General features: G+C 36.8%; 1 protein-coding gene and 1 pseudogene across 1 annotated transcript in view; both read left to right on the top strand.

Annotated features, from left to right (window-relative positions):
* The window catches only part of ANK3 (ankyrin 3), a 596,679-nt gene that overhangs the window by 145,917 nt on the left and 427,572 nt on the right, over window positions 1–23,190 (top strand). The gene's annotated exons all lie outside the window — the stretch shown is intronic.
* On the top strand, window positions 689–22,053 carry LOC105298819 (annotated as a pseudogene).

Here is a 23,190-nt window from a genome sequence, read left to right as displayed (position 1 = left end):
TACAGCTCATGTCATTCATAAGATGGAAGTTTCATACTTCAAATACTTGAGCTCTTCACCTCCTGATGGACATTTGGCTGAAATTGAATCTTTAGCTTTTACAAATAATGCTGCGGTAAATATCTTGCACATTTATATTTGCACACATGTGTCAATGTGTCTGTGGAATACATTCCTAGAAATGGAATTCTGGGAGCAAAAGATACATGTATGTTGTCTACTTATAGATATTGCCAGATTCCTCCACCTCCCCGGATATATCTCATTTTATCCCATATTTTCCTATCAATAAAGTATGGTTCCTGTTTCTCCTATCCTTGTCATCATAGGTGTTGTCAGATTTTGTCAATATGAAAGGTGAAAAATGTGCATCACTGTAGTTACATTTGCATTTTTTAGTTTCACAAGACTTTATATAAATAGCATGGTTCCTCATGAACTATTTAAAACAGGACATTTAAAAAAGATTTGTTATAACTCTTTTACTATAAGGATTACTCACTGGCTAAAGTTTCAGTAATAGCTAAGAAGGTCATACTGAGGGCCGAATCATGTTGGGCATATGGGGTACAAATTACCTCTACATTTTTTGGCTTCCATTGTTTTAAATCCCGTTAACATCAGTAAAAGAGAATGTAGTGTTTCAAACCTCAGCCTGGCCTGAGTGGGCCCTCAACTGTTTGAAGGAATGACCCAGCGAAAGAATGTGAACCTTAACCTTCAAAAAGGTGAGATTTCAAAGGTTGAAAAGACAAATGTTCTCTTAACAATTTTATTCTCTAGTCATCTAATTATTTTAATTTGCCCCCCACAAAGACTAGTTAAGGACAGAATGAAAGAACATGCATTCTATTACCCTTGGTGTCCTGAAATAATAATGAACTTTATAGATAAAATGGCTCTGGGTTTCTTTTTCCCCTTCTTTATATCCACACTTGCTGTGAGGCATTTTGTAATTTAAGAAAGTTTCAGGGTTTATCATATTAAAAAAAATATTGCCTGCAAGATAGAATACAGCCATTACAAACATTCTTAGCATTTTTCCATGTTGTGACTGGTTTATTTAAGAGAATGCTCTCCCCAAAGTAAGTGAGGATTAAGGTAGGATTTTGGGATAAATTTCTGTTGTAACTGTGACGTGGACCTCAGGTACAGTAAAAGAACCAGACAATTGGTGGGGATGCGGACTCTTGTATTTTTTTTTTCTAAGCACCATCAAGTGAGTCCAAAATTCACAGGAAGGGGAGGACAGAAAAATTTTTTAAATTCCAGCCAAACATTTAGTAATTGGTGTGTGTTGTTCACAAGTATGAGGGGAAGTGAGAGGATGTGTCTTGGCACAGTTATCATATTCCTAAATAAACTACACATGTGTTTACAAATGAAGGACACACTAATCTATGCATCTCAGTCCAAGGCAGTGGATTTTGTGTTGCATGCTCACAAATGGAAGGCTCCTGCAAGGAGCTTTGCCTGCTGTGCCAGATAAAAGCATCCTCACGAATAAGGCAAAACTCCAGTCACCTGTTTCTGAAGAAGAGACTGCTTTATTTTTAACCTAAGTACAGTGATCTCCCAATTTAGCTTTCTGGGGAAAGCCTGTCACGGTGCTATGACAACCCTATTTTTCCTTCCCCAAAGGAGCTCCCTCCTTTGCCAAAGCCATATTCTAGCCTAGAAAGTAGTGTGACTTCCTCTCCAGCCACATGGTTAAGAGTACTCTAGAGAGTAAGGGTGTTATTCTTAAGATATTTATAGCAAAGGGAGTTAAGTGAAAGCTGGGTGCCGTGGTGATATGGGGGGTTATTTTTAGTACTATCAGTACTTTGTGCCTTTCTAAAAGTGCTGTCTTCTGTGAGCAAGATGTAAAACGACAAGGTTCTTTCTTTACAGGACTAGTGCAGTTAAAAAAAGAGAAAGAAAAAAATTACATTTCTTCACATTTCTAAATCTGAGTTTGCTTACAGTTTTCATATAGTTGAACATATCTTTTATTATCTGCACAGGCATGGTTTGAGTGTAATACCTTTACTGGTTCACTGATTAGAGGAGTGATACATACTTGTGAGAAATGTTAACAGTGTAGAAAATGACAAATCGGAAAATGAAGATCTCCCTTCAATCCCAATCTGATGCAGTCTCCTCAATGAAGAGTTTGAAGGAGAGCCCGACAGATTTTTCTTTGCATATTCTGATCACACGTATAACTGTACATATAGACATATGCTTATTTTTGAACCAAGGTTAATACTGTATGTTCTTTCCTGAAGCTTTCTTTTTTCCGTTTGTCGTTATACTTTGATCATCATTGAATGTCAATACGTGTAGTAATTAATACCTAATTACTTTTTAATTATTATGTTTCCTTATGATTATATCATAGTTTAGTAAACCAATTGCCTTTTGATGTATTTTTATGTTAATCCCAATTTTTTCACTATTAGAGCTGCTGCAGTAAATATCCTTGTACACGTAAGAATGCATACTCATGCAAATATTTATGTAATATGGTTGGAGTAAAATTTTGATATGAACATTAAAAACTGAAGACTTTAAGTAGATTGGTGCTATCATGACAGGTTTTTCAAAGGCAGAGTTATTTTAGGAAACCAAAAGGCCAAAGGCCACATTGCTGATAGGTCCTGTCAACTCTCCATTCAAGGTGCCATGATGCAGGCGTATGCTCAATATCCCGAGTCTTAGAGAAATTCTAAGCTGTCCTTTGTGTTTCTTTGTGGAGTTCTCACCATGCTGTCCATTTGACTCAGTGTCATCACCTCTCCATTCCATGTACCTTTTCCACCATACCATGCTTCCTCTTAGCTGACAGTGTTTAGGATTAATTTGATAAATGGATTCTAAATGTGCTTCTAGATGGAGCTAGGGTAGCAGTTTAACCCAGTTGTAGTAATCATATTTTAGAAAGATAAACCTATTCGGATCATTTCAAGCAAAAGAAAGGAAATTATCTGAAAGCTCCAGATGGATCTCATGGGCTCCACGGGATTAAAACACAGCTGTACCTCGAAAGAGACTAGAACCAGGAACTAGAAAGCTGTGTAGAACTGAGATCACTCCATCTCCCCAGGACCATGTGGTTCCTCGTCTCTTCTTATGCTCAATTCCTTCATTCTTTGGATAATCAATGAAGCAAACAGAAACAAGCCACTTTAGGCCATCTTTATAACACTGCCTGGTCCAAGCACTTTAAGAGATAATAAATAGTCTTGGAGTCCTAATTCCAAATTTCTAGGACAAAATATTTTATTGTTTGGCTTAGTCATGTGTCCACCCTGGGATAGGGAATTAAGATGAAGGAGTGTCAGCACACCCGAACATCTTTTTTTCTCAGGTGTTTCTGTCTTAGAGCACTTTCTTACACACCTGAAATATGCCCTTTGCCCATGACTTTCCCTCTTATGATTATGCATGGCACTATTTCATGGCACTTGATATTGAGCTACATTTTTTGTCTTTTTCTCCCATTAGAATATTTACTTCATGGAATAAGGGAACATATTCATTTTATTCATTGCTATCCCGGGGCACTTAATAAATGCATGTTGAATGAAGACACAGATGGACAGACCTAAGACACTCCTGTATCTTGCAGAGGCTGTCCTTTGGAAATTTTTAATAGCTAGTCAAATTGAGCATTTTAGGTTCTCTGAAAGCTGTTTTCTTCTGTACTTGCATTTGACTATCTTTGGAGAACCACATATTTCACTATCTCCTGTTTTAAGTAGGGTTTGCTAGCTTCCAACTGTTTACGGTTTTATTGATTTAATTTTCACAGCAGCCATACTGGATGAAGAAGTCAGGTATCATTTTGTTTGGTAGAAGCATTTAGTAAGATGCTGGAGTCGTGCACACTTTGTTTAAAGCCAAACACCTAGTAGTTAATGGATCTCACTCTTGAACCCAGGTCTTCTGATCTCTATGTTAGGGTTAATCTCAATAATTCCTAGCTCCTAGGATTAATTATTTGGAGTTAACAAGGAATGACCTAAAAGTGCCATTTCTTAAAGAGGCAAAGCAAGGAATCTTGTCAAAAAAATAAAAAAAAAAATGGTATTATAGCATATTCCTTTTTAAGAAAAAATTCCTGTGGATTCATTTTATATACATGAAATTTCTAATAGTAAGAGTCATATTTTTGTAAATTTCTATTTTAAGTGTTAATATAATCGCTACATTTCAATTGTAAAGTGTTAGTTTCATGTTGGTACTGATTACCTGTTTTATGCTTCTCCTGGTTATGGATCTCTGAAGATGTAATGCCAGAGAACAAATGTAATACTGTCGTCCTCCTTCATTTAGCTTTTGCCACTATTCTTTTGCTTGCTGTTAGCAGAGAGATTACTGTGTGTATAAAAGGAACTTTGTGGATATAACTTGTGTCGGCTAAATATATGAAACCAACAATAAACACCAAATGGAAATGCATATGTTAAATGTTTTTATTAGAAATCACTGTTTCAATGACTATGACACAGATTATAATTTTAAACATACCTCTTCTTTTGAGAAAGGGTAAAGGTAGTTTTAATGGATACTCTAGTTATTTATCTCATCCAGCAGTAAATCTGTATTTGCTACTTTCTATATGGAATGGGATAGTCCCTGATTATGAAAGTTATCAGCACGGAAGGAAAAGTTACATTAAAAAAAATAACTGCAGAACCACACCAATATGTTAAACGCATATGAACATTTCCTTCTTCTTATCTGGCCCCAGTGTCTAGCAGATTTTGTTTGCATAGTCTATTCTAGAATATAGAATAGACTATGCGGATATTTGTTGATTGACTAAATGAATGAATGACTGAATAACAACAAACTTCCAAACAGAGTGATTAAAGCAAAAGGCTTAGATGAAGACATAGGCTTATAAGAGACAATTAAGAGGCCAGAAGGCGAGTATTCCAGGCATAGAGAACTAACATGAGTAATGATTTCCTCTTCCAATGAAAGAAAAGATATTGTACTGTGGCATAAAACCTGCTGACAAACACATAACTGTGAAGTGCTGGCCAGTAAGAATTTTGTATGCTAGACATTAGGACAAGACTTTTGTCTTGTGTACAAGATTTTTCTTAAGCGGTAGATAATAGGTTGCTTTAATTTGGAATTCTTATCTGTTATTGTTGCTCACCACTGTTCCTTTTATTTGCCTTTCTCAATTTCAATCATCATCCTGAAATATCTACTCTACTTCTAAAAACAACTGTCAAAGGACATGTGACCCAACCCAAATATGAGACCATGGTTGGTGGCCTCATGCTTGAAGTATAACACAAAATTAAGTATAACCATGTTTGCCCAGCTCAGAATGAAATGGCATTTATCTGAAAGTATTTTTGATGTTCTCAGATTCCTTACTTTTATTTTTAAAAGTTTAAGTTTTATTCATTACATTAATCCATTTAAAATTCCTTTATAAGAATGACTCATCATGAATCACACATTATAGAAGCATCTTAGTCATCGTACACGAATGAAATGGTGACACGAAAGAAAATGAAATGTCACCTTGTTTGTTCCATGATGTTAAGTGTGGCTTACAATTCAGATTTTATTTGAAGTTATATCATATGGCTAATGAAATTATAATTTCATCATATTTTTAAAAATCAAATATGAATTTTTTTATTCCTGTGAAATAAGGCTGCTCAGTAATATTTATTTCATTTGAGCAATACTTTATTTTCATAATATAGATAGTCATAAGTACACTTTGTTTCCGTAACATATATTGATTTCCTTTTTCTTCTGTAAATTTCAAAAGCAAACTTCTCATTTGGGCCACTGGCTTGGAATATTATGAATATAATACAATAGTACATATTAAGAGTGGCTAATTAATTTGGTGGTTTATATGGTAGAAATTTTACTCAAAGGCCATCACTTCCTCTGTTTTCTGTGCCTGAAATACCCATGTCATGGCTTGAAGTTCTCAATTGAAGATGATCTCCACTGTTGTCTTTTACTTTTATATTATAATCTTCAAATAATTAGTGTATTCAAGAAATAAATGAAAAATCAAAAACTAGATTCACATCACATTAAATTGCTGATCTGTTTAACATATGACTTTTTATTTTTCCCCTCAAATCTTATCTCAACCATTAAAAAGCTGAATAACTCTAACAATGCCATTTCAGAAAATAAGATAACCATTTTCATTCTACAAAATGACAGTCTCCTAATGAAAACAAAACTCTTGTTTAGTTAAATGTGGAATTTAAAATCTTTTCCCCAGATTTTCATTTCTTACTAGTCTTTCCACTGATATGTGATTTTTTTGTGAGCTGTTTTTTTTTTTTTTCCCCTGTATAATTTTTCTTGAAGCCGAATGTCAACATTAGCATTTTCTGGCTCTTGCTGAAGCAGACATTTAGGTTAATGCTTCTGCTGGCTTTGTTTCAGCCAGCTGAAGAACTTTGATTATAATTATTGGGATTACTTTAATTTAGAACAGTGCCAGTCCCTTTTTGTGAGCATGATTTATTCTTGCATAAATCAAATTAGAAGTTTTTATGGCTAGCAGATCTGTCTTCTTAGCTCTTTAATTCTCAGATGCACTATTACCTCAAGAAGAAGGAATTGGAAGGAAAGAGACATGATTTGTCATTAGAGATGAGACGGATTCACTTGTGGAAGTCTTTGTCATCAACTGACCGACCCACAGTTAACTAATTGAAAGTTTCCTGCTTACTCTGCCTTTTAATGGCAGGAGTGGCCATTTTCTGTTGTTTATATAATTCATCTTTTTTAAAAGTGGCATGAAAAGGGAATTTTATGCATAAACTTATTTTGGGTATGTTTTAGAATATTCGAAAAAGAATATCTCCTTGAATGTGAAATATTTTTGAAACTTGCCCTATTATTAATTTTGCAAACATTTTTGCAAACATTTTTAGGGGGAAAAGCAGATGAGTTGCAGGTGGCATTTGTCTCATTTTTTTCCTATTACATCACTGTAACAGTACATAGCATGTTTAATTTTTCATGCATACTTTTGAAATTTGGGCATTTTTTTTTTTGCAAAACAAGCTTTCTGGAATTTAACAAAAGAGATGCAGAGTATTATATCTTTAAAAAAAGTTTGTTAAATTTTTCATCAGCAATTTTAAAACTGATTAGGATTTTGACAGAAGATAATTACATATTATTTTGTGATAGGTTTAATAAGACAGATAGTTTATGAATTCCTGAAAAATGACACGATCAACTGGTAAAAGTAGTTTTCAGTCATTCCTAACAAGATCAAAGCATTTCGTAGAATATTTGTAACCATATAGAATGCATTTCTGCTTTTCTTTTTTTCCAACTCACAGTGGCTATCTTCAAAAAGACAATAATTTAACTATTATCAAAAGCTTAAATTTAAACAACAAATTGTTATTTCCAAAATAATAATTGTAATTGTTTTGGCCAGAGGTTTCAAACAATTGCTTTGCCAATATCTGGAGCAGTGTTTCTCAGCTATTATTTCATTGTTGTCCACCTAAGTAGCCTCTTTAGATATTTTTTTCCCCTAATCGCCCCACCCATGAAATTTTAACATGATAGATATACTGTATATCTCTTTACATATTATATGTATATCTGTGCTTTATATACAAAAATAATGTGTAATATCTAAGATTGTTTCACATCCCACCCACAAGAACCAGTATTTTCTCTGTGGGGGCCAGTATCGCCTCACTGAGAATGCATGGTCTAGAGCAGGCTCCACTCAGCTCTAACTGAAGTCAGATCAACATCAAACTAAGAAATAATGCTCCCTTCTCTTTATTACTGTTATGCAGAGGATAGATACTTTTCTTATAACAAAAAGCTTCCTTGTCATGTTATTCTACTACATGTAGCTAATTACTATTTGCAATTTAGGATTCAAAGGGAAAATAATGATGGTCTCCTCAGATAAAGGGGCTTTCAGAGCCTTCTAGAGTAAAGGGAGCCTGTACCCACACAGGACAAATTTGGGTGGACATCACTGCATCAGAAATTTCGAAAGACCTATTGTCTTCTATTGCTGATTAACTAGAGAAATGAAAAGTAAAGAATTTCCCAGTCTGGATTTGGCTCACATAGTCTATTAATTTAATATCTGGGCTAAATCTAAAAGCTCACTGATACTAAGTGATTGTAAAACTGCAAATATCAGAGTCCAACAAATGTTTTGTTGTTTTTAAAACTACTCATGGTTTGATTTAAAGTCACCAGCCTGTATTCCTAGTGGTAATGCTCAGTGGTTTGACAAAAAGAAAAATGTGTCCCAGGTAGCAGCTCTGCCGCCCCAGCCCCAGCGAGCACAGCTAGTCTCCAGCAGTTGTGTGGATATTTACCCAGCTGTGATGAAACTGGGTTTGGTTTTGAGGATCTGTGAAGGCTTAACAGTGGAGGCTGACTGACACTGGCTGATCCTGCTGGGGTTCTTTTCTTAAGTTTGTTCCTCGCTGGAAGGCTAGGGAAGTATTTTCCATCCTACAGCATTGGGACTTTTGTCACAAGCCAGTAGTTCACCAATTGCAATAATAAGACACATGTATTTTCCTCATACTTGAAGACAAAGTTGCCATTTTAACCATTACGGCTGGTCTATGGCTATGATTTTAGACTAATTACAGTTTTCTCATATATACTGATACCTGTAATTTAGAATTTTTTTTTTTTTAAATCACAGTCTCAGATGTAACTGACAAGCTTCTGAGAAATGAAAACTCTCTATATACCTTGGAGGACATTTAGGTTGTTGCAAATTAAATGCCCTGACCTACTACTATAATGAGATATATTATTTTTCTGAGTGCTTCTATATTTTATCCATAGGACTCTTGGAACTAATTTCAAGTAGAAAAAAAGTATATATTTTGAAGGCTTCTTTGATTTGTTATTGCAATTTAAAAGAACCATTTATCCTTCATTGTATAGTTGACCCTTGATCTTTGCAAATTTAACAGCATAGTCCCAGCATTTTCCAAGTGATCCAGAGTCATCTGTAATTTTGTTAAGACATGAATGTGTTTGGAGTTCTGGAAGACTGCTGTGCAGTAACAAGTGACTTGGTGAGCCAGTCCAAACATCCACTCAGGGTCTATTGCCTATTGCACTGTAATTGTCCTGTATTCTTTGTTACTTATACATATGGAGGAAATTACATGCATAGGGATCCATGAATTTGGGGAGCCACAGATGTCTCTCACTCTTCCAGTTATACACATCAGTGTTCTATTGTAATCATTACTATTTTGGAATATTAGAGCTGTGATTCTTCTTACTGACTGGAGATTGTAATATAGCCCTCCTGAGAATCACTTCCCTAGTGATTGGGTTGTGAAACCTCAGGTGGGCCAGGGCAAGAAAGAGAAGTTGAGGAAAGGAACCAACTTGAATGAGGCTTGAAGTATATAACAACAGAAAAAAAACTCTTATTAATTTCTTATTAAGTATTTTCATATATCCAGTGTTACTATATTACAAGAAGAAATCTTGCTGATATTTGAATGGATGATAGAGTAATTTTTAATTAAGTCTTTTAATTAATTCTTAAGAATTAAGAATCTAATTCTTAATTAGATAAATGAAAGTCGAATGGTGCAACGGGGCCCGAGGGCAATCTTGTCGCTCCTCTTCAATTTTCTCCTCTACCTGCTAATATTTTTATATTATAAATTTGCCTTTGGAACACAAAACAACCATTTCCTAAATATAATTCAGCCCGAGTCATGAAAAATAACAAGTGTTACAAATAATGGGGTCAGAAGTGAATTCAGTTTTATCTGCACTTTGTTCGCCCCTCACCCCCCACTCCCAGTTGCTTTTTCCAGTGTCAGTGATTCTTCTCCCAGAACCTACAGAAATTTCTTCTTTTTAACTCCACCTCCTATAATGCTACTAAACCATGATATCCTCTAGCTTTATATTTTGCTCCAGAGAAGCACTTATTGATATATGTGAGAGTGTTTGAGTGGATGAGACAAGGAGGGGCACCTAAGCTGAGCTGCAGAGAGCCCAGCATGAGGAGCCTGGAGGCCCCCACCCTGGAGGAGAAATGGGGTCTTGGCCCCTGGGTAGCTGCTGAGCACCTTATCTGCTGTGGTTTTAGCTTCCTCACTGTAAAATGGTGGGATTTTCCAGTTCAACTCAAAAGTTGCATCATAAATGCTATAGATCTTAGTCACTCCTTTATTTACATACCCAGGGAGCATCTATGTGACCCAGAGCCTGGTGCCATCCCCAGATTGGACTGCAAGGTCACTGGACAGGACAGGCAGGAACTGTGCTGATGAGAGCAGTGGTTCCCAGCCTTTAGAGTTCAAGGATGAATTTCACATATAAACACTGGAGGAACATCTTAAGGGAAATTGCACTCCTGTATGTTATACTCTATTTTAGGACTTTTTGGCTGTATGAGAACTGCTCGCAGCCCTGACTAGACTTCTCACAGACTCCTGGGGATACTTGTTAATGTAGCTCTTATTAATTATCTTCATCAGGTGTACCCTACTAACATTGCACAGCACAACCTGCTCAGCTCAAAGTTCTGTCTCACACCTATACCCATACAATTCTGCATCTCCCAAGCATATTAGGGACCATGCTTGAAAAGGGCCTTTAGCATCCTGGTTGAGAACTGGCAGACTGGGGAGAAAAGTGGTTCTTAAAGTTCTCAGACCAACATCAGCAGCAATATCCCCTGGAACTAGTTAGAAATGCAAATTATCAGCTCCTCTTTCCCCTTTCCACTGAATGAGAAACTCTGCACTTGGGATAATGCAGTTTGTGTTTTAACAAGCCCTCCAGGTCTCTCTGGTGCTACAGTTTGAGATTCACTGTGCAGAGAATTATTACCACACATATACCCCACTGGAGTGTAACTGTAAGAAGTGGGCCTAGGACTGGGCCTTTTGAGACTGCATATGCAAATTAATCTCAGTAAAACTTCTGTATTGATCACAGCTGACTTTAGTTTCAGGAAGTGATTCTTAAACTCTGGCTGTGTGTCAGATTCAGATTTTTAAACAATACACATTCCTGTGTTTCATTCAGGATATTGTAATTCAGTCTAAGATGGGGCCCAGGAACCTGTTTTAGATAAACTCTCCAGGTCTGTCTACAGCCAGGCAGCCAAGTGTGTGTGAATCACTGATCTAGACCTGTGCCTGTGAGTGAGCATTTGAATCTCCTGGAGGGCTTCTTTAAACACATTCCTGTCCCCAGTACCAGAGATCCCTCTTTAGTAGGTCTGGGTTGGGACCAATAATTGGCTTTTCTAACAGGCTTTTTAGTGATGCTGGTTTTTGGACCTCAGCACTGATCCAGAATGCTGCAATAATACCTTTTGAGCTCCCAAATAGATGTCATATTTTACTTACATGAGCTCACCATAAGTTGTAATAATCTCCTCTCAGTCTTCTATTTTTATTTCTCTTATTTTTTGAAATAGCAATATATCACATAAAGATTTTAAAAATATAAAAGGATATATTCTGAAGTATCCTTCTTTTAGCCCACAGCCACCGATTTTTCCTCACTGGAGGCAACTAATATTACTAGTAGATGTATCTAGTAGGTGTATCTTTCCTGAGATATTTATGTTGACATGGGCATATATACATCAATTTACACAAACTGAACCTCCTTTTAATTAAAATGCTAGCATTCACTATTCTATCTCTTGCTTTTTTCACCTATTTTATTATATGAATCTTTCCATTTCAGTACGCAGAGGGCTCTCAGGTTATATGAGGCTGTGTATGTAGTGCCCATTTTGTGATTGTCCCATAATCTATTTATACAGCCTCTTACTGATGGGCATAATTTATTTCCAGTCATGAACTCTACAAATAAACCAAAGAACATGTATCCAAAGTCCAAAAACCTCACGTTTGAGCGAATTCTTTATACTTTCCTTTAGCTCCTGAAGAGATCACTTTCTGGCATTGCCCAATAATTATAATCTCATTGATTTTATGTAAACAAGAGCAAAGTTTAGTTTTGGTCGGTAAAAATATAATTTTTAAAAATTGCCATTAAAATATTAAATGTGTTCTAGTGGGTAAGGCAGGATAGAGAATAATATTTATTATGTTCACCTTTGGAGCAGGCCTTTTGACTAACATTTTCTCAAACTCAATCGTCAAGAGGCAACACTTTGGTAGATATTATGTTTTTTTTCACAGAAGTAGCATCTGGCTCAGAGAAATTAGGGTTTACAGCTAGTAAATAGTGGATGTAAGGTGTTAACTCACTTATTAACTCCAGCACCCCATGCTTTCCCTCAAGATTATCCTCAGTATAATGGCATGCCTAAAACTTTGGGGGTTCAAATCCCAGACCTAGCACTCCCAATTTTTGTGGCTTCTGCAGCTTCCTCAGTGAGGTGATTGAGGCACCTATGACACAAATATTAAGGAGGAGCTCACTCTCTGTTCTGCACTTTGCCTTACATGCTGGGGGTAAAAATTGCACCTACCTCATAGAGGGTGTATGTGTGTATTAACAGAATTGAGGATTAAAGGAATTTACACACATAAAGTATTTAAAACAGTGCCTAGCCTGCAGTAGTTTCTATAGTTAAGGTTAGTTCTAATTAAAGTGTGGTTCCTTGATTATTCACATATATAGGGCAGTCATAATACTGCTTAAATAACTGGAACTCTGGAAGCTAAAATATTTTTTAAAGAACAAAGGAATATTTTATGAGCTTTCTTTCATGATCTAACTTAAATAGGAAGATCCTGACATCTCCTTTTGAGTCATCATCTTCTAAGGATCTAGCCAACAGAAGCCATTGTCTGGGCACCAAGGTTGGCTTCTGTCTCAGGGGTTGGGGCTGGATGGCAGGACTCGGGCAAAGGTTGGTCTGCACCAAGGGGTCAGGTCAGGGGCAGTCTTTCTTGTGATTCAAGTTTTGTTTTCTTCTCCTTCAGAGGCAAGGAAGTGGGATGGGGGAATCCCAGCTCCCATTTAATGCCAGCTTTTATTCAGTTCCTTTTGAGAATTCCCTCCTTCCCACACTTCCTCCCACTCAATACCCAAAAATATTAGTGCCTGAGAAAGAAAGCAAATTCTGAAACTTTTAAGTAAGTACTTCAAAGATGTCTGTCACATATCTTTATTTGTAAATTGTTCAAAAAGTAACAGGCTGGTATTTGTGTAGATGGTGATGCTATATTGTCACATCTTATATATACCAATGCTTAATGGGAACCAAGAGAAACTAATTAATGATTAAAAGCTGTTTAACTGATGTTTTTAAGGCATGTTTTTTTCTTCAAGAATGAATGTACCTTCAGATCACATGAGTAAACGAACATGTGTTTGAACTTTGCTATTTTTGCTTTTGATAGGAGGGAAGTGAGCTCAGTACTGTGTGTATATACGTACATACCCTGGAGTATGTACACATGAGCCTATATAGCATCAATCTTAATTTTTCAAAGTAAATTGTATTGATTAAATATCAGTGTGTGGGGGTGGTACATGCAAGATCAGTTTGTGACTAACAGCCTCTTCCACTGTGTACATCTGGGAAGACAGTCCTTTGGCTCCTGAATGAGACTCACATTGTATTTATGACTGGGCATTTGAGAACATTTTGTGATCCAGTGTTCAGAGCCTTCTGAAAGCCTTTGCTTGGGAAAAGTGTACCCATGCTAGTCTGGCCTATCTATGACTGTTGTGTTTGGTCCTTCATAACTATGTTTTCTCTCACCCTTATTGTCTACCCCCAGTTTAACTTGGAAGAGCAAGTGCTTCTGCATTCACTTGTGAAAGAGTCTTTTCGCATGCCTTCTGAACCTAGCATGGTGCTATCATGAGTATCCTCAGTCATAGATCACGACATTCGTGGTGATGACGAACCTGTCTTATCTTTAACAGATGGCTCAAATGTGAAACTCATGAAAATGTCTGTATTGGGTTAGCATTTTGGTATTGTTATAAATGTCAATGGAAACCATTCCTGTTCTCTAGGCCATTAGTAAAAAATCTGCACATGCACTCAATATATAGCACTGGTTCTCAACAGGGGATGACTTTGCCTCCTTGGGGGAAAATTGACAATGTCTGGAGGCATTTTGTTATGCAGAATTGTCTGGCCTAAAATGTCAGTGCTGAGGTTGAGCAACCCAGATATACAGGTCGAACCATATGAAATTGCACATAATTTCTAATTATGCATATTAGGTGGAACCATAGTCTATCAATTTTTATTTACAAAATGGCAGTTTCATATATTTCAGTATAATATATGTAATTATAAATTGTATGAATGAACCACTCTACCAATAAATTATTTACATTATATAACTCACAAAATAGTCTCTTTTAAAGTCTATTAACATAAATATATAGAGAGCTTTAATATTTTCTAATTGTGTCCCTGTGGATTTTTTGTACGCCGTCGTGGAGAGTACTGCTTTAGACTTTAATCTGCAGTTTGAGGTGACTGGCATTGATTTACTAGGTTAGAGGGTACTATACTGTGCCATTCGGTACAGTTGGAGTTATTTGGTGGTAACTGGGGTGACTGGCTGCTTCCCGTAGGGCAGATCAATAGGAATTTGGGCCCTAATCTTGTTTGCCACCTCAGAGCGTCTCTCCTCAGTAAAGGCTTAGATATTGAGCTTTCATTTAGTTTGCATTTGAAAAAAGTGTTTAGCACGCAAATTACATTTTGGAAACCACTGTGCTGGACAGTGACCTTCTGAAGTGCAAAGACTATCTCCTTTCTCTGCATCTTCATACATAGCACACAGTAGCTGCTCAATAAATTCTCTTTTGGATGAATTTCGGAGGATAGTCTGCTTAAATGGAGGAGGACTTTAAATTGAGGAGAGTTTTTCAGTAACATCTTCTGAAGAAAAATCTGATTTTCCCAAGTTCTTATTCTTCAGGAGGTTCTATGCTATTTTTGCTTTGTTGGTTTCTCAGGTGGTATTTATTAAGAACTCATGTGGGCGTGTGGGTGCTTCTGAGCACCCCCCTTTTGTGTTCTTAACTTTTTTGAAATGAATATGGATTACTAAAATCAAAAGACTTCTGCATATGGTTGTATGGTATGCATGGATCTTTGGAAGCTTGTCGAAGAGATTATCATTAACTGCTTATCATTTTAGCACTTAAGCAACAGATAAACATTACATTTACCTAGGGATCCTTTAAAAATGCAGATACCTGATCTGGGGTAGTTCTCTAACTAACATTTTAAATGGTCCTCAGATGAATCTAGCTTTCACTCAGAGCTGAAAGCAACTGATTTAGAAATTAAATATCATTTGCTTCTTGCAGTTTCTTTTTTTAAATGTAATTGCCTATCTAGCACTTTATATAAAAGGTCTTCAATACTCTGGAGTAGCATGGAGGCAGAGGCTTGGGTATATTCAAGATTCTGCTCCACCCTAATCCACCGCAGTGACCAAGGAAGGCATTGCTGCTGGAGGTGTAATGGACTTTATTTAATACTGCTTACGAGAGGTGCTGAAGACTGTCTGCATCCACGATGGCCTAGCACGTGGAATTTGTGAAGCTGCCAAAGCCTTAGACAAACACCAAGCCCATCCTTGCTGCTTGCATCCAACTGTGATGAGCCTGTGTATGGCAAGATGGTGCTGAACAGCAAATCCACCTAATTAAGGTTGATGACCACAGGAAACTCGGGGAACGGGTGGCCTCTGTAAAACTGTCAGAGAAAACCCCAGGGAGTGGTTGGTTGCAGTTGTGTGTTGGTTAAGGACTATGGCAAAGAGTCTCAGGCCAAGCAGGTCACCGAGGAGTACTTGCAGTGCAAGAAACGAACAAATAAACTAGGTTCATGTTTAAAAAAAAAAAAAAAATCTCCAGTATCTTTATTTAAGTGAAAAAAAGCAAGATATTATCATATGTTATAGGTGTGTGTATGAAATGGACACTTAAATATTCACTTATTCAGAAAGAAATTTGTGGAGGAATACACCAAAATCTTTAGTACTTACTTATCTCTTGGGTGGGATTTGGAGTTTGGCATGAAAAGGATATTCACTAATTGTCCAGTTTGCATATTTCTCATGAACATATATATATTTTAGAAAGCAAAAACAATAAATAGCACCCTTACCAATTTACATTCTTTATTTCTTCTTATTTGTCTTTGTCTACTCCACTGCAAATCTCTCTTTCCTTTTCCACTGCATCGACATAATTTCTTTGGAAATCTGTTGAAGGAAAGTATTAATTTGGCATTGGAAAAAAGCTGGTTATCTGTCTCCTGACAGTCTATTTAGAAAGATTATGATATATTCCTATAACAATGCCTTTTTGTTTCAAATTCTTTGTGGGTAAGCATATCATATTAAAGAACTGTTTTATCACAATGGTCTGGAATAATCACTACTCTTTGAGTCCTTTTTAGACATTTTTATGAGTCACCACAAAATTCAAAGAATGTCTGTCTGATGGAACACACAATAAAAGGGTCTCCATTGTATAGAATCAGGGTGTTAGGAATACTGTTATATATCATAGCTGTCTCAGCTGAGATGGATACTGTCTTTAAAGTCACTATGGATTCCACCGTTTCAATAATATGGATGAAATCATTCCAGGGAACCTACCTTACAGCACTCTGAGAACAAGTGATTAAATCTGTCTATTGTAAAGCAAGGAAACTAAGAGTTTCAAAAGCCCTTCTAATTTTCCTGTCACACTATGTGGAAGGATGAGATTTCACTGAGGACTCGCTTTCACTGAGAGGACTTGCTTAAGTAAGGAAGATTTACAAAAGAAAATTATTTCATTAGAATGGGGAATTCTTTCACGGTTGGCTTGTTGTCTCAGATTGTTACAAGGAATCAGTTTCTGACAAATCCTGGGTAACCTGGGCTAAGTCATATTGTTTTATCTCTTTGGTTTTTAAGATTTAATTCTCCTTTCTCTGCAGCCTCTGAGATAGCTCGATCAGTCTGGCCTGTTTTTCCTTGACCCAGCTTCAGGCAGTCTGGCCCAGTTCCTTTTTAGACAAATAATGTTATAGATTTTACATCTGTGCAGAATAATTGAACTGACAGTAACTAGCATTTGTGAGGTGCTTGATCATTTACAAAATGTATTGTCCCATTTGCTCCCCACAACACTAATGATGTCTGCATTCTGTGCACCCCATGTTGTGTATGGGGCTGAAGATAGTTAAATGATTGTCCAAATCCACAAAGTTTATACAGATAGAACCAAAATACATTGTAAGGGGAGGGGGGAAATCCCTTTTTGTTGGCTATGATCGTTGACAAAATCCAATATGTCTCCACACAAAAGGATTGTCATTACAAGGAAAGAACTCATGTCTCAAATTTTGGTAACCACTGCAATTCAGGGCACACAATAGGCTTTCAGAAAGTGTTCAGTATTCTACTTCCTTCCAGAGGAGCCTAATGTCGAGTTCTTTTAATATCATGTTCTCTTTCTTGAAAAAGGCACCAGTGTTTTTTTCCAACTCTATAACTTTTGACTATTATTGAAACAGTGTGTGTAGTGTTTTTCCCCAGTGTACCTTGCAGTTATATTGATAAACAATGTTTGCATGGATTTGCTGAGTTGCTGAGGACAGCTGTGGTTATTAAAATTGGAAATCTGGTTTGAAATTTTTGCATGGTTTCTGGAAGTAAAAATGATAAAACCTTTTCAAGATGGATGTTTATAATAGAACCTTCTGAGATTTTGGCTTGAAATGGGAAACTTCTGTTTACAGATGTAAACTATGCTGTAATTTTAGATTTAACCAATTCCTCCTACAATTTCCCATGTAAGAATTGTCCTTTGGGGTACAATTTCTACAAAGAAATTAATGTCAGATAAAATTATTTGAGAGAAAATAAAGTTTTTAAATTATACATGTCTTGGTGCTGAACATCACAATGCTTTAAATGAATAAAAACTGACCAAGGATAATGTTTGTTTTATTATTGATTCAGCTTGTAGTGTCCAATTACATTGGAGAACACCTCACTTAATGGGTTTATTTCATCATGTGAACTGTAGGATCATGGACTCTTCATGTTTTGGAGATGATTCTCCCCTTCAACCTTGAGAGTATGCCCTCACAAGAGTTTGACATGCATAAAATATCAGTTGCCCCAATCTCAACTCTGCTTGCTTGCTTGCCATGGCTAAACATATTTATTTAGCCATGAGCTTTTATGGTTTACACTCTTCTGTGGACCACTCTCTTCATTGCCAGGCTCTAGGATGCTGCCTAATCTAGTGTTTGTCCAACTTCCCTGATCATTAAAATTACTTGGGATGCTTGATTCAAATGCCTAACCTTTCCTTGGAGATAGAATTTTAGTTAGCCTCGAAGATTCTTGTTATCAGGGGTTTGTAACCGTTGGTTATACTGCCGTGCCTAGGGCAGGCAGTTAGTAGACCTAGAGATAACCGAGATGATAGAGATGGGAGGAAGAAAGGGGAGGCCAGAAGGAACTGGATTTTTTATTCCCTTGTGGACATAGAAATTTCATAGCATCCCTCTAATGTAATATAAGAAAAGATCTGGCCAAAGCCTTGGACACCTTTTGAATACATATGCTTGCACATGTACATGTTTGCCATTTTTAAATAGATGCCATTTGTTAAGCACCTGGTAGGTCCCGTGCACTGTCTCATTTAATGCTACAACTTTTTTTTTTTTATGGTAGTGACAAAAGAGTAGGTGACTACATCTTTATCAATAGAAAAATATATGTCTCTGAGAAATAACTTTTGGTAACTAAATGTTTTAATTCAGAAAGCTCTTTTGCACAGATCTTCTCATGTGTATCCCAGGTAACATTGTAAAGACCTTGTAATGGCTAATAAAAGACTACTAGGAGTCTTTTCAGTGCAATACTAGATTATGCCTACTGTAGTCATCTGAGTTATCTAGTTCTCTAGAAGTGTGTGTCTTAAGTTATCTTTAACATAGGTTGCAGAAAACTGATAGGCAAATACATTTTGTCTCATGGAGACTCGGTTGACGCCACCCATCTATCTCCCTTGTGGAAGAGGCCAGTTTTTAGTATCTGTTAATTCATTTCAGCATTCCAGATTGCTTACATGTGTGTCTGCTCTTTGACTTAGTTGTAACATCTTAATTTAATAACTTCCATGAAATTTTTGAAACATGTTTATATTCATATAAGTATCATCATTTAAACCTTTAAAAAGGTTGTCCTTTAACTCATAATAGCCCTATAAAGCCTTACAAGGATATATAATATGGGCATTATTATCTTCATTTGAGAAAATTTGAGCTAGTGGATAGGGTTCAGTGCCCTTAATCCTCCAGATGATGTGGATGAATATTTAGGAGCTTCTGGTTATGCTTAACCAGGAGATCTGGAACTCACTGTAAAAGCAGAAATCTAACCAAAAAAGCATGCATTGCTTACAAAAAATCTGTCTTGATAAAGAGCCCTAGCAGTCCCTTTGTGTCTGAGCCATTATGTTGTCCTGTGGCAGCAGGAATCACCCCAGCCTGGGCATTTAAACTAAGCATAAAATTGGAAACACCTGGCTCAACAGGAGCTTGTGGATTGAAGCAGGCAGCAACTCCTGAAATCTAGGTGAGGACAATGAATGGCCTTCAGCTGGGCTCAGCTGCAAGGGACTGCATTGATTTTTAGCCATGTGGTTTATTTCAGAAAACTGTACACATTCCCCAAATCCCCATGGAGCTGACATTTTCTTAGCACTCTGATTAATCAAACTGTGTTCAAAGTGAAAAAACCTCTTTTGCCAACCTATTTTTAGTCTTTTGATGGTAGCAGCGGTTACCTGGTCTTTTTTTTCTTTCACCTTAAATTATTCCTGAAGTTATGTTTGCTGCCATTCTAATTTGGAAGCAAGGTAGGTATTTTGGTAGCTTTGATTTTCTGCTACAGAGAATCGGGAAATGGTGATGTTTTCGAAGTGATTTAGGAAATGTAGAAATTTCATAATTACTTTTTGGGCTAGGACCGTCTTTAGGTTAAGGCAATCCTTCGCACAGTTTTGATCAGTTACATTACAAAGGAAAAGGTGATTCCAGATTAGGCCCTACATGGCTTGTAAGAAACCGTGAAGGAAGGTTTAGAATGTAAGATGTTATAAAGTGACTTAGGTGCTTTATTCCACGCCATTATCCGATGACACAGCCACTGTTTTACATAAATCTCTAATTTTAACTATGAGATCTTGCTAACTTAACTTGTCATGATTATAAATGAAATTTAATCAGACCCATCATGAATTTGCTAATTATTTTTTGTGCTCAAGATTTTAATCTCTTCTTAGAACTCCAGGCTTTATTTAAATTCTAAAATACTTAATATAAGCCTGATTCCTCCCCCTACCCGCTTTAATCAGCAACTTAAGTGGCTAATGGCTAATTAGTAGAGTACGTCTTTGCTATAGACACATTAGCTTTTTACATTATATAATGTATAATACATTCTTTTATCTATACTAGATATTTAAAAAAGTTATTTGCAGTATGATGTAATTCATTCTTTAATATACTGTGACTTAACGCATAAAAGCAGATTCATTAGCACTCAGATGTAAACATACTGGGTTTCTCCTATGAAGAAGAAAAATATCTTTTTATAGCTGACATACAAAAAAAAGAAAATGGTAAGTCCATGATTATTCACAGAAATGATTTCTATTGCCCCCAAATAAATGAAACTTGGCTGTACTTACCAAAGGGCTATAACTACTTTTATTTTTAAAATAATGGATTCTGTAGAAAATAATGGCTGGTTTGCTGTTGAAACACAGTACTCATAATATTGAGCTAGTTTTTGAATTAAATTTTGAAAAACAAAATAAGACAAAATGGAAAAATGGAAAAATCACTAGAACTTTTGGGTCGGGTGTGAATTCAGAGAATTTGAAACATCATTCTGTGTAACTGGTCTGTTAATTTCTAAAAATTGTTTTTGATTTTTACTTTTGCCAAGGGGTCATGTCACACAAGTTTTCAGAAGGAGTTTTCCATTTGTCAGTATGATTTAGGTGACAGCAGTAGACGAAAACACCGTAAGTACTCAGGGAGTAATTAAAAAAAAAAGAAAACTCATACTTTCACTGGAGGAGTTTATGATGTAGATGGCAAGGGAGAATACATGGACAAAAAATTCACACAGGAGAAAATATGAAAGGATTGTTAGTGTACTGGAAATTGTATACAATTTGGGCAGGCTTTTTAGAAGATGTCTTAGTTGAAAACTTTTTTTCATCTTTGTGTTACTCCTTTGAAATGTATCCTAATTTCATAATTTCTTTCCATCCCTGTGCATGTTTGGGAATGAGAATGGGATTTGAAATCAGTACACCTAAGCTGAAATCTTAGGCCCGCCATTTTCTATCAAGTTATATAATTTTGTGTGTGTGTGTTTGCTTGTATTAACATCGCTTAAATTGAGATCCACAGTCAGAACACAACACTTATCACTTCATGACAAAGAAATTTCAGTAGTTTTGTAACTGATTGACCCTTTAATTCATCTTCCTGACCCTACACACACACCCTGAGCTTGGATTTCATCCATCTTTATGATTCTTTGTACTTACTGTGGAGAGGTATCACAAAATTAACACTAGAATAGAAGCTGTTTGAAGGCAGCGACTCAGTCTTTTTTACCCTGTATCCTAGTGCCTAGAATGATGCCTGAAACGTAGTAGGTGTTGCACATATGTTTGTTGGCTTATATAGAATTAGAAAACCCGAGATGAAAGCCCAGGCTTGTTCTCAGCTAATTGTCTAGTCTCTTCTCTGACAATCCATTTAGAAACATCGCAATTTAGAGTGAGAGGGCACTTTTCTATTGGTGAAATGAAGGGCCAGAGCAAGATCAATTTCTCTAAGATATTTGCAGTTCAGTTAGTGGAAAATGACTTCTCACTCCTCCATACCTCTGTAACATACTTTCATTTATTCTTCCTTTTTATATTAATGTTTCAGCCATAGTTGAACTCCAAGATCCTCCAGTGGAGAGACTTGGCCTGAACATGGATTGTATTCCCTACAGCAACTTCCTGGAGCCTTAAATATATAAGGCACTCTGGGAGTTTTTTGGTGACTGGCTAGATGGCAGGGCTAGTCTGTCGTGCAAAAACTGCCTCCAGGCACACAGGCAACTTTGTCAGCCTCTTTGCTGGAGTTTGTCATTCCTTAATGTCTCACCCAGGACGTTGGGTCTTGGCCAAGGGCACCTCTCAGCTCCTTAGGTATTGCAACCTTGGTTTTCTTTATTCTCCTTGTGCCTAAAGCAAGAAGGGGTGGCAAAGGTAAGGTTATCTCACTGTGTTCTTCAGCATCTACACGAAAGGCTTTTATGATGAAGAGGGGAGGAGCCCTAATTTTTCCTCCCTGAGGCAAGAGTGGAAACCAGGAGAAAGGAGGCTGGGAAGTGAGCCAAGGTTGAGATGAGGAGCCATCCAATGCTTCCCAGCAGCACTGGGGCTGGGGCCTTTTTTCCTTTGGATCAGCTAGGAATGATCGAAATGCCTACAGGTATTGTAAGCCAGATTTGCACATTGGCTTGGATAAGTAAAAGCTGTTTCCATCAGCAATTTTGTATTTAATCCGTTGGTAGTCTTCAAGTAAAAATAGTCTTTGTGTCATTAAGATTAGTGTGTGTGTTTATCTAGAAAGCTGAAGAAAACAGTTTCACAAGCAAGGAGACCCAAGATTGGAGGGGAGGGGCAAATGGTACCCATATAAGGATTTGTCCCTAGTAGTCAGCTAGGCTGCTGTGTGTAGTATATTATAAACAGGCCTTATCATAAGATTCATTTGGGGTACATATTCTCAGGGCTCTCCCCTGGAGATTCAGATTCAGGGATTCTGTGGTAATGACAGGAATCTAGATTTGTAACAAGTGTCCCAGGTGATTCTTATGATGGGGTAAGTGAGAAACCCTGCCGAGTGCCTCTTCCTAGGCATTTAAAGAACCCAGTTTCCAGTAGTAATGCACGTAGCTCAAATGGTGTCTGGAGTGGCCACAGTACAGCCCTGTTCTGCGTCACACTGTGTCTCTTCTCCTGGGAAATACGAACTTGCTATTTTTTCCCTTTTGACATTTGCTGATATGCACCATGTTATTTGAGGATTGGACAAGTAAGTGAATTTTACATAAATTATTTGATGACTACACCTGAAGCTTCTGGCAACATGGAATAAAT

Source organism: Pteropus vampyrus, unplaced genomic scaffold, assembly GCF_000151845.1.
Source record: "Pteropus vampyrus isolate Shadow unplaced genomic scaffold, Pvam_2.0 Scaffold165, whole genome shotgun sequence".
NCBI lineage: Eukaryota > Metazoa > Chordata > Mammalia > Chiroptera > Pteropodidae > Pteropus > Pteropus vampyrus.
Note: the sequence above shows the minus strand (reverse complement) of the source record. Positions and strands in the feature narration are given on the sequence as shown.